The sequence below is a fragment of the Mobula birostris genome, chromosome 10 (genome assembly GCF_030028105.1).
Source record: "Mobula birostris isolate sMobBir1 chromosome 10, sMobBir1.hap1, whole genome shotgun sequence".
NCBI lineage: Eukaryota > Metazoa > Chordata > Chondrichthyes > Myliobatiformes > Myliobatidae > Mobula > Mobula birostris.
In genome coordinates this window covers 1,385,627-1,399,127 of record NC_092379.1, presented here as the reverse complement: position 1 = coordinate 1,399,127, position 13,501 = coordinate 1,385,627, and positions in this window count along the sequence as shown.

The window sequence follows — 13,501 nt, the reverse complement described above, 5'->3', positions numbered from 1 at the left end:
AAAAAAATCAATCATGGAAGTCAATGTTCCAGCTCTCAGATTCACTGGAACTCCTGAGATACCGTATATAACCAGGAGCAGATTAATAAATGCAATACTTCCAGTGTTTGAGATGGTTTTCCTGAGGCGGTCATCCAGGATAAAAAATAATTTACATGACAAATCAAAACCATGGCACTCCTGTTGACTCTATTCCCTTTCATAAGTGTTGCCTGGCCCGCCAGCTTCCTCCAGCATTTATGTTGGTTACTTCTAGAAATATTTGCAAAACTCTCAAGTTCACTGGATTTTCAAAGATTTGTGGTTATTGCTGTGCTACATTATGAACTTGGTCTATTCCTCTTCTCCCCTACCCCCCACCATGTAGAAGTACAAATGAGGAACATTAAAATGGAACAATAATTAGTATTGACAGCCAATTTTAAGAAGTGAAATGCACACTGATTCTGCTTTCATCATAAACGCATGCCAAGTGTTATAAAATGGAAGATCCCCAATCTCAATCTCCTTGCCTTCACCTAGTGTGGCAAAGATGCAGCTCAACTACTACTGTAACTAACCAGCAGAAACTTCCCAAAGCACCAGAACAGTAACTAGAAGGGTCCCTTTGCTGAATTTCTTCAATCTATCCATATTGAACAGATACACCATCTGAATATTGACTTTACCAATATATTTTCTGTGGACAAATGAAGTTAGGTTTGGCCCAAAGAATGGTAGGATCCTCAGAAGTATAAAGGGACCAATTTCCTTGCAGGGTCATTTGTTAGTGCTATTGGGGAGCCTTTAAACTAGATTTGCAGGGGGATGGGAACCAGAGTGCCAGAGCGGATAGCGGAGCGGAGGTGAAAATAAATGATGTTAAAAGTTCATGCAAAGTTGCAAACAGAAGGGTTGTGTGTGGTGGTAATAATCTTCTGAGGTGTGTCTATTTCAATGCAAGGTGTATTGTGGGGAAGGCTGACGAGCTGAGGGCATGGATTGACACATGGAATTACAACATTATAGCCATTAGTGAAACTTGGCTAGAGGAGGGGCAGGACTGGCAGCTTAATGTTCCAGGTTCCGATGTTTCAGATGTGATCGAGGCAGAGGAATGAAAGGTGAGGGGGGGTGGCATTGCTAGTCAGGGAAAATGTTACAGCAGTGCTCAGGCAGGACAGATTAGAGGGCTTGTCTACTGAGTCCTTAATGGGTGGAGCTGAGAAACAGGAAAGGTATGGCCACATTAATGGGATTGTATTATAGACCACTCAATAGTCAGCGAAATTGGAGGATCAAATTTGCAGAGAGACAGCAGGCAACTGCAGGAAACATAAAGTTGTGATAGTAGGGGATTTTAATTTTCCACAACACAAAATAATCTGCAGATGCTGGGGTCAAAGCAACACTCACAGCACGCTGGAGGAACTCAGCAGGTCGGGCAGCATCCGTGGAAAAGATCGGTCGACGTTTCGGGCCGGAACCCTTCGTCAGGACTGTAGAGGGAGGGGGCAGAGGCCCTATAAAGAAGGTGGGGGGAGGATGGGAAGGAGAAGGCTGGTAGGTTCCAGGTGAAAAACCAGTAAGGGGAAAGATAAAGGGGTGAGGGAGGGGAGGCAGGGAGGTGATAGGCAGGAAAGGTGAAGAAGGAATAGGGGAAAACACGATGAGTAGTAGGAGGAGGAACCATGAGGGAGGTATTAGGCAGCTGGGGGAGGGGGCAGAGTGACATAGGGATAGGGCAAGGGAGGAGGAGGGAATTACCGGAAGTTGGAGAATTCTATGTTCATACCAAGGGGCTAGAGGCTACCTAGATGGTATATGAGGTGTTGCTCCTCCAACCTGAGTTTAGCCTCATCATGGCAGTAGAGGAGGCCATGTATGACTCCTTCACCCTGAGTTTGTGAGTCTGTTGGGGTCATCTATTGCATCCGGTGCTCCCAGTTCGGCCTCCTCTACATCGGTGAAACCCGACGCAGATTGGGGCACCGCTTCGTCGAGCACCTCCTCTCCGTCCGCCACAACAGACAGGATCTCCCGGTAGCCACCCACCTCAACTCTGCTTCCCACTCCCATTCAGATATGTCCATACATGGCCTCCTCTACTGCCATGATGAGGCTAAACTCAGGTTGGAGGAGCAACACCTCATATACTGTCTCGGTAGTCTCCAGCCCCTTGGTATGAACATAGAATTCTCCAACTTCCAGTAATTCCCTCCCCCTCCCTTCCTCTATCCCTATGTCACTCTGCCCCCTCCCCCAGCTGCCTATCACCTCCCCCATGGTTCCACCTCCTTCTACTACCCATTGTGTTTTCCCCTATTCCTTCTTCACCTTTCCTACCTATCACCTCCCTGCCTCCCCTCCCCCACCCCTTTATCTTTCCCCTTACTGGTTTTTCACCTGGAACCTACCAGCCTTCTCCTTCCCACCCCCCCACCTTCTTTATAGAGCCTCTGCCCCCTCCCTCTTCAGTCCTGACGAAGGATTCCAGCCCAAAACATTGATCGATCTTTTTCACAGATGCTGCCCGGCCTGCTGAGTTCCTCCAGTGTGTTGTGAGTGTTGCTTTAATTTTCCACATATTGATTGGGACTCCCATACTGTTAAAGGTCTAGATGGGTTAGAGTTTGTAAAATGTGTTCAGAGAAGTTTTCTAAATAAACATTTAGAGGTATCAACTAGAGAAGATGCAATATTAGATCTCCTAATAGGAAACGAGTTAGGACAGGTGACGGAAGTATGTGTAGGGGAACACTTTGGCTCCAGTGATCATAACACCATTAGTTTCAACTTGATCATGGATAAAGATAGATCTGGTCCCTTGGGTTGAGGTTCTAAACTGGAAAAAGGCCAAATTTGAAGAAATGAGGAAGGATCTAAAAAGCGTGGATTGGGACAGGTTGTTCTCTGGCAAAAATGTGATTGGTAAGTGGGAGGCCTTCGAATGAGAAATTTTGAGAGGGCAGAGTTTGTATGTTCCTGTCAGGATTAAAGGCAAAGTGAATAAGAATAAGGAACCTTGGTTCTCAAGGGATATTGGAACTCTGATAAAGAAGAAGAGAGAGATGTATGACATGTATAGGAAACATGTATAGCAAATAAGGTGCTTGAGTATAAAAAGTGCAGAAAAATACTTAAGGAAGATATCGGGAGGGCTAAAAGAAGACACGAGGTTGCTTTGGCAGTCAAATTGAAGGATAACCCAAAGAGCTTCTACAGGTATATTAAGAGAAAAAGGGTAGTAAGGGATAAAATTGGTCCTCTTGAAGATCAGAGTGGTCAGCTATGTATGGAACCAAAAGAGATGGGGGAGATCTTAAATGGGTTTTTTGCATCTGTATTTACTAAGGAAACTGGCATGGAGTCAATGGAAATAAGGCAAACAAGTAGTGAGAACATGGAACCTATACAGATCAAAGAGGAGGAGGTGCTTGCTATCTTGAGGCAAATCAGAGTAGATAAATCCCCAGGACCTGACAGGGTATTCCCTCGGACCTTGAAGGAAACTAGTGTTGAAATTACAGGGGCCCTGGCAGATATATTTAAAATGTCAGTATCTACAGGTGAGGTGCTGGAGGATTGGAGGATAGCTCATGTTGTTCCGTTGTTTTAAAAAGGCTCTAAAAGTAATCCTGGAGATTATAGACCAGTAAGTTTGAGGTCGGTAGTAGGTAAATTATTGGAAGGGACTTATTAGGGAGAGTCAACATGGCTTTGTGCGTGGTAGGTCATGTTTGACCGATATATTGGAGTTTTTCGAGGAGGTTACCAGGAAAGTGGATGAAGGGAAGGCAGTGGATGTTTTCTACATGGACTTCAGTAAGGCCTTTAACAAGGTCCCGTATGGGAGGTTAGTTAGGAAGATTCAGTCGCTAGGTATACATGGAGAGGTGGTAAATTGGATTAGACATTGGCTCAATGGAAGAAGCCAAAGAGTGGTGGTAGAGAATTGCTTCTCTGAGTGGAGGCCTGTGACTAGTGGTGTGCCACAGGGATCAGTGCTGGGTCCATTGTTATTTGTCATTTATATCAATGATCTGGATGATAATGTGGTAAATTGGATCAGCAAATTTGCCGATGATACAAAGATTGGAGGTGTAGTAGACAGTGAGGAAGGTTTTCAAAGCTTGCAGAGGGATTTGGACCAGCTGGAAAAATGGGCTGAAAAATGGCAGATGGAGTTTAATACAGACAAGTGTGAGGTATTGCACGTTGGAAGGACAAACCAACATAGAACATACAAGGTAAATGGTAGGGCATTGAGGAGTGCAGTAGAACAGAGGGATCTGGGAATACAGATACAAAATTCCCTAAAAGTGGCATCACAGGTAGATAGGGCCATAAAGAGGGCTTTTGGTATACTGGCATTTATAAATCAAAGTATTGAGTATAAGAGTTGGAATGTTATGGTGAGGTTGTATAAAGCATTGGTGAGGCCGAATTTGGAGTATTGTGTGCGGTTTTGGTCACCAAATTACAGGAAGGATATTAATAAGGTTGAAAGAGTGCAGAGAAGGTTTACAAGGATATTGCCGGGACTTGAGAAACTCAGTTACAGAGAAAGGTTGAATAGGTTGGGACCTTATTCCCTGGAGCGTAGAAGAATGAGGGGAGATTTGATAGAGGTATATAAAATTATGATGGGTATAGATAGAGTGAATGCAAGCAGGCTTTTTCCACTGAGGCAAGGGGAGAAAAAAACCAGAGGACATGGGTTAAGGGTGAAGGGGGAAAAGTTTAAAGGGAACATTAGAGGGGGCTTCTTCACACAGAGTGGTGGGAGTGTGGAATGAGCTGTCAGATGAAGTGGTAAATGTGGGCTCACTTTTACCATTTAAGAAAAACTTGGACAGGTACATGGTTGAGAGGTGTATGAAAGGATATGGTCCAGGTGCAGGTCAGTGGGACTAGGCAGAAAAATGGTTCAGCACAGCCAAGAAGGGCCAAAAGGCCTGTTTCTGTGCTGTAATGTTCTATGGTTCTATGAAACAGAGGCATCTTTGTCCACATGTTTAAGGACCTCTGAAGCCAGCATAGGTATAATGGATTATATACAAGTACAGTATATACATCACACCACAGAAAGGACACATTGCACTAGAGAAGATACACCAGGATTTTGCCTGGCATAGAGCGGTTAAACTATGAAGAGAGACCAAATACACCATTAGACATGGGAGAAGAATTAGACCATTCCATCATGGCTGCTTTATCATCTTTTCCAACCTTGTTCTCCCATCTTCTCCCCATATTCTCTAACCTTTGATACCATTACTAATCAAGACCTATCAACCTCTGCTTTACCGAATGAATTGTCATCCGCAGCCGTCCGTGGCAATGAGATTCACTCTCTCCGGCTAAAGAAATTTCTCTTCATCTCTGTTCTGAATGGACGTCTCTCAGGTGCCCTTTGGTCCTAGACTCCCCCACTGTTGGAAACTTCCTCTCTTCTCTACTCTACTCAGGCCTTTCAATAATCAATGAGATTCCCCCTCATTCTTCTAAACTGAGCCCTGAGCCATATAAGATACAATAAACTCTTCAATCTCAGAATCATTTCCATGAACCTCCTTTGAACCCTCTACAACATCAGCACATCCTGTCTTAGATAAGAGGCCCTAAATAGCTCACAATACTCCAAGTGAGGCCTCAGTAGTGCCTTATAAAGCCTCAGCATTACATCCTTGTTGTTATATTCTAGTTCTCTCGAAATGAATGCTAACATTGTATTTGCCTTCCTCACCACTGACCCAACCTAAAAGTTGGCCTTTAGGGAATCCTGCACTAGGACTCCCAAGTCCCTTTGCACTTCCAATTTTTGAATTTTCTCTCATTTAGAAAATTATCTAACCTTTCATTCCTTCTACCAAAGTGCATGACTATACATTTCATGGCACACTGTTTTCTAACTGCCACTTCTTTGCCCATTCTCCTAACCTGTCTTAAGTCCTTCTGCAGGCTCCCTGCTTTCTCAACACCACCTATCTTCATACTGTCCACAAAACAATCAACTCCATCATCCAAATCATTGATATATAATGTGAAAAGGAGTGGGCCCAATTAGTCACCAGCAACCAACCAGATAAGGCTCTCTTAATTCCCACAACTTGCCTTCTGCTAGTCAGCCAACCTTTTATCCATGCTAGTATCTTTCCCATAATACATTCGGCTCTAATTTTGTTTAGTAGCCTTCTGAAAATCCGAGTAAACAACATTAACACAGTCTCCTTTGTCTATCTTGTGAGTCACAGAATACCACCATGCAGAAGCAGGCCTTACAGCCCATAAAGTCTGTGCCAAACCATTAACCTCCCTAGTCCCATCAAGTTCAAATTACTTTTATTATCATTTCAACCATAAGCTGCTGGTACAGTACACGGTAAAAACGAAACAACGTTCCTCCAGGACCCTGGTGTTACATGAAACAACACAAAACTACATTAAACTTCAGACCTACACGGACTACATAAAGTGCACAAAACAGTGCAAGACAGTACAATAAGTAATGAACAAGACAATAGGCACAGTAAAGGACAAATTACAATATAATAATAAATGATGTAAATGTAAATGTAAACAATGTTTTAGCAGGAATTGAGAAAGAAATGAGCGAGAGTTGCAAAGGGAATGGAGTGGTGTTCGTGCGCGTGTGTGTGTAGGTTGGTGTGAGACTAGACTCTGGGAATTAACATAGAACATAGAATAGTACAGCACAGTACAGGCCCTTCAGCCCACAATGTTGTGCCGACCCTCAAGCCCTGCCTCCCATATAAGTCCCCACCTTAGATTCCTCCATATACCTGTCTAGTAGTCTCTTAAACTTCACTAGTGTATCTGCCTCCACCATTGACTCAGGCAGTGCATTCCACGCACCAACCACTCTCTGAGTAAAAAACCTTCCTCTAATATCCCCCTTGAACTTGCCACCCCTTACCTTAAAGCCATGTCCTCTTGTATTGAGCAGTGGTGCCCTGGGGAAGAGGTGCTGGCTATCCACTCTATCTATTCCTCTTATTATCTTGTACACCTCTATCATGTCTCCTCTCATCCTCCTCCTCTCCAAAGAGTAAAGCCCTAGCTCCCTTAATCTCTGATCATAATGCATACTTTCTAAACCAGGCTGCATCCTGGTAAATCTCCTCTGTACCCTTTCCAATGCTTCCACATCCTTCCTATAGTGAGGTGACCAGAACTGGACACAATACTCCAAGTGTGGCCTAACCAGAGTTTTATAGAGCTGCATCATTACATCGCGACTCTTAAACTCTATCCCTCAACTTATGAAAGCTAACACCCCATAAGCTTTCTTAACTACCCTATCCACCTGTGAGTCTAATGGCTTGGCGGAAGAAACCGTTACACAACCTGCAGTCAGACCGTAGCCCTGCATACCCTCTCATCTATGTACCATCCAAATTCTCCTTAAATGTTGAAATCAACCCCACATCCACCCACTTGTGCTGGCAGCTTGTTCCACACACTTCACCACCCTCTGAATAAAGAAGCTTCCCTTCTTGTTCCTCTTAAACATTTTACCTCTCACCCTTAACCCATGACCTCAAGGTCTAGTCTCACCCATCCTCAGTGGAAAAAGACTGCTTGCATTTACCCTATCCTTAACCTCTCATTAATTTTGTATTACCTCCATGAAATCTCCCCTCAATCTTCAGTTACCTTGTTCGGAACCCCGGGGTGTAGTCCATCTGGTCAAGGTGACTTACCTACCTTCAGATCTTTCAGCTTCCCAAGCACCTTCTCCTTAGTGATAACAACGTCACTCACTTCTGCCCTGACACTCTCAAATCCATTCAGCCTAGATTATCTTTGGAGCAGAGAAATATCACGAGGGATCATCTAATTTGGATATGCATAGTGATAGACACAGAAAGAATAGACAGTGAAAGTATTTTCCTTAGCAGAGACCAATAACCAGACTGCACAGATTGAAAGTGTGGGATATTTAGAACAGATCTGAGGAAGAACGTTGCGACTCACAGGGTGGTCAAAATCCATGTCAAATTTTCCGAGGGTGTGAAGGTAGGTAGGTAATTTTGCATTAGTCTTTCTTATGCAACACACACAGAATACTGGAGGAACTCAGCAGACTAGGCAGCATCTCTGGAAAACGATATAGTCGATGGGTCTGGCTGAGACCCTTCATCAGGACTGGGAAAAAGATGAGGAGTCAAGAGTAAGAAAGTAGGGGGAGGGGAGGAAGAACCACAAGGTGATAGTGAAACCAGGGTGGGGAGGTGAGAAGAGCTGGGAAGTTGATTGGTGAAGGAGATACAGGGCTGGTATCTCTTTCCCTTTCCACAGGGATCACTCCCTACACAACTCCCTTGTCCATTTGTCCCTCCCCGCTGATCTCCCTCCTGGTACTTATCCTTGCAAGCAGAACAAGTGCTACACCTGGCCCTACACCTCCTCATTCATTAACATTCAGAACCCCAAGCTGTCCTTCCAGGTGAGGTGACACTTGCTGGGGTCATCTACTGTATCCAGTGCTCCCAGTGTGGCCTCCTGTATATCAGTGATATCCGACGTAGATTGGGAGACCGCTTCGCCAAGCACCTACCAGAAAAAGTGGTATCTCACAGTGGCCATCCATTTTAATTCCACTCCCCATTCCGACATGTCAGTCCATGGCTTCCTCTACTGTCACGCTAAGGTTGGAGGAGCAACACCTTGTTTTCCATCTGGACGGCCTCCACTTTTTAAAAAAGGAGGGAGAGAGAAACCGGGGAATTATAGACCGGTTAGCCTAACGTCGGTGGTGGGGAAACTGCTGGAGTCGGTTATCAAGGATGTGATAACAGCACATTTGGAAAGCGGTGAAATGATCGGACAAAGTCAGCATGGATTTGTGAAAGGAAAATCATGTCTGACGAATCTCATAGAATTTTTTGAGGATGTAACTAGTAGAGTGGATAGGGGAGAACCAGTGGATGTGGTATATTTGGATTTTCAGAAGGCTTTTGACAAGGTCCCACACAGGAGATTAGTGTGCAAACTTAAAGCACACGGTATTGGGGGTAAGGTATTGGTGTGGGTGGAGAGTTGGTTAGCAGACAGGAAGCAAAGAGTGGGAATAAACGGGACCTTTTCAGAATGGCAGGCAGTGACTAGTGGGGTACCGCAAGGCTCAGTGCTGGGACCCCAGTTGTTTACAATATATATTAATGACTTGGATGAGGGAATTAAATGCAGCATCTCCAAGTTTGCAGATGACACGAAGCTGGGTGGCAGTGTTAGCTGTGAGGAGGATGCTAAGAAGATGCAGGGTGACTTGGATAGGTTGGGTGAGTGGGCAAATTCATGGCAGATGCAATTTAATGTGGATAAATGTGAAGTTATCCACTTTGGTGGCAAAAATGGGAAAACAGATTATTATCTGAATGGTGGCCGATTAGGAAAAGGGGAGGTGCAACGAGACCTGGGTGTCATTATACACCAGTCATTGAAAGTGGGCATGTAAGTACAGCAGGCGGTGAAAAAGGCGAATGGTATGCTGGCATTTATAGCGAGAGGATTTGAGTACAGGAGCAGGGAGGTACTACTGCAGTTGTACAAGGCCTTGGTGAGACCATACCTGGAGTATTGTGTGCAGTTTTGGTCCCCTAATCTGAGGAAAGACATCCTTGCCATAGAGGGAGTACAAAGAAGGTTCACCAGGTTGATTCATATGACTTTCGTATGAAGAAAGACTGGATCAACTGGGCTTGTACTCGTTGGAATTTAGAAGATTGAGGGGGGATCTGATTGAAACGTATAAGATCCTAAAGGGATTGGACAGGCTAGATGCAGGAAGATTGTTCCCGATGTTGGGGAAGTCCAGAACGAGGGGTCACAGTTTGAGGATAGAGGGGAAGCCTTTTAGGACCGAGATTAGGAAAAACTTCTTCACACAGAGAGTGGTGAATCTGTGGAATTCTCTGCCACAGGAAACAGTTGAGGCCAGTTCATTGGCTATATTTAAGAGGGAGTTAGATATGGCCCTTGTGGCTACAGGGGTCAGGGGGTATGGAGGGAAGGCTGGGGCAGTGTTCTGAGTTGGATGATCAGCCATGATCATAATAAATGGCGATGCAGGCTCGAAGGGCTGAATGTCCTACTCCTGCACCTATTTTCTATGTTTCTATGTTTCTAACCTGATGACAAGAACATTGATTTCTCAAACTAGTGGTAATGCCTCCGCCAACCTCTCCATCATTCCCATTTTCCCCTCTCAACTAATCTCCTTACCTGTCTATCACCTCCTTCTGGTGCTTTGCCCCCTTTTCTTTCTTCCATGACCATCTGTCTTCCCCTCTCACCTCATCTCCTATCCCCCTCCTAGGGCCCTGTATCTCTTCCACCAATCAACTTCCCAATTCTTTACTTCACCCCTGCCCCTCTCCTGGTTTCACCTATTATCTTGTGGTTCCTCCACCCCTTCCCCCCTCCCCACTTTCTTACTCTGACTCCTCATCTTTCTTCCCAGTCCTGATGAAGGGTCTTGGCCCAAAATGCTGACTGTACTCTTTCCAAGTGGCAATAATTTTCTTTTGTGTTACTTGAATTTTATGAGCAGTAGCTTGATGACGGTTGGGGATCCCCTGCTGACCAGAATCAACCTTACTGAGCGAAGCATCTTCAGAATTGTCTTGAAGATCCTCTTGACGCTGTTGTGCAATACATTTTGTGAGTTTGACCATGGCAGGTGCGAAATGGACATCAAAAGAAGAACAGGGATGGCAAAAGACACCTTTATGAGAATGAAGAGTATACTGACCAACACTAAATTAGGCATGACAACCCGCCTCAGAGCACTGAAATGTTACGTTTATCCAGTTATGTCATATGGTTCAGAATGTTGGACAATATCTAGTAACATGAGGAAACGAATTGAAACAGCAGAGAACAGGAATTCTGCAGATGCTGGAAATTCAAGCAATGCACATCAAAGTGGCTGGTGAACGCAGCAGGCCAGGCAGCATCTCTAGGAAGAGGTACAGTCGACGTTTCAGGCCGAGACCCTTCGTCAGGACTAACTGAAGGAAGAGTTAGTAAGAGATTTGAAAGTGGGAGGGGGAGGGGGAGATCCAAAATGATAGGAGAAGACAGGAGGGGGAGGGTTGGAGCCAAGAGCTGGACAGGTGATTGGCAAAAGGGGATACGAGAGGATCATGGGACAGGAGGTCCGGGAAGAAAGACAAGGGGCGGGGGGGAACCCAGAGGATGGGCAAGGGGTATAGTCAGAGGGACAGAGGGAGAAAAAGGAGAGTGAGAGAAAAAATGTGTGTATAAAAATAAATAACAGATGGGGTACGAGGGGGAGGTGGGGTATTAGTGGAAGTTAGAGAAGTCGATGTTCATGCCATCAGGTTGGAGGCTAACCAGACGGAATATAAGGTGTTGTTCCTCCAACCTGAGTGTGGCTTCATCTTTACAGTAGAGGAGGCCATGGATAGACATGTCAGAATGGGAATGGGATGTGGAATTAAAATGTGTGGCCACTGGGAGATCCTGCTTTCTCTGGTGGACAGAGGTTAGATGTTCAGCAAAGCGGGTCTCCCAGTCTATGTCGGGTCTCGCCAATATATAGAAGGCCACGGCACCTGATGATGATGATAATGACTCCTTCCAATTGTTGCTGCCTGGCCTGCTGAGTTCCTCCAGCATTCTGTGTGCTTTGCGTGGGTTTCCAGCATTCGCAGATTTTCTCGTTTGTGATTAGTATTTTTTTATACAAGGTGTACACCGTGCCAAAGATGGTTACAGATCAAATGTTGGGAAATGGAATTAAAGTATAATATGGTCACTATAGACATGGACTGAATGGCTGTTTCTGTGCTGTACAAGAATAATTTCTGTATTTCTATATCATATGTCACACTATCACCTGGCTGTTATAGTCTTTGTGTGAATATGGTCTTTTCCACTATGGCACTGGCCTCCCATCTATCACCATGGATAACATTAGGCAAAGACCATAAGATCTAGGAGCAGCATTAGACCATTTTCCTCTCAGCCTCTATCTCCTGCCTTCTCCTCATATCCTTTCATGCCCTGACCAATCAAAGATCTATAAACCTCTGCCTTAAATATACATACTGTGGCAAAACTGATCATAATACTCTATGTGAGGCCTTACCAGTGCTTTTTAAAGTCTCAACATTACATCTTTGCTTTTATATTCTAGCCATCTGGAAATGAATGTTAACGTTGCATTTGCCTTCCTCACCGCAGACTCAACCTGCAGATTAACTATTAGGGAATCCTGCACAAGGACTTCCAAGTCCCTTTGAATCTCATTTTTTTAAAAAATATTTTCTCTCAATTTAGAATACAGTCAACCCTTTTATATCTTCTACTAAAGTGCATGACTATACACTTCCTGACACTGTATTCCATCTGCCACTTCTTTGCCCATTCTCCCAATCTCAGTCCTTCTGTAGCCCCTCCACTTCCTGAAAACTATCTGCCCTTCTACCAATCTTCATATCGTCTCCATACTTTTCAACAAAGCCGTCAGTTCCATCATCCAACACACATCAAAGTTGCTGGTGAATGCAGCAGGCCAGGCCCTTTGTCTCAGCCCGAGAGGTCGACTGTACCTCTTCCTAGAGATGCTGCCCAGCCTGCTGTGTTCACCAGCAACTTTGATGTGTGTTGCTTGAATTTCCAGCACCTGCAGAATTCCTCGTGTTTGTGTTCCATCATCCAAATCATTGACATACTATATATCGCAAAAAGAATTGGTCCCAACACAGACCACTGTGGAACACTACTAGTCATTGGCAGACAATCAGAAAAGGCTCCCTTTATTCCCATTTTTTGCCTCCTGCAAATCAGCCACTGCTTTATCCATGCTTGAATCTTTCCTGTAATACCATGGGCTCATACCTTATTAAGCAGCCTCACGTGTGGTACCTCATTAAAGGCCTTCTGAAAATCCAAGTACATAACACTAACTGATTCTCCTTTGTCTATTCTGCTTGTTATTTTAAAGGTTTCAAAGGTATATTTCATGCCAGAGAAATATATACAATTTACATCCTGAAATGCTTTTTCTCCGCAACCATCCATGAAAACAGTGGAGTGCCCCAAAGAATGAACGTGTAGTTAAATGTTAGAACCCCAAAGTCTCCCCCAGCTCCCCTCCCTCCCACGTGTAAGCAGCAGCAAGAAGCAATCTCCCTTCCTCCCACCGGCAAAAAAAAAGCATCGGTACCACCACCGAGCGCTCAAGCACGAGCAAAGCAACAGCAAAGACACAGACTTGCAGTTACTCCAAAGACTTCGCATTTCACCTGGTATTCGACACATCACAGGCGCTCTCTCACTCCTTCCCTAATAAGGGAGAAAGAGGTGTTTCTGCTTTCACAGTGAGTGGGAGGCATAAACAATTCACTGGTTTGCAATGTTAAAAGTCCATTACGTTGCTTTTTTCGAGCTCTGTGCCCAAAGATCTGGGCACACAGCCGTAGATATTCCAACTCCCCTGATGACACATGGGTTTCCTGCCGTGACA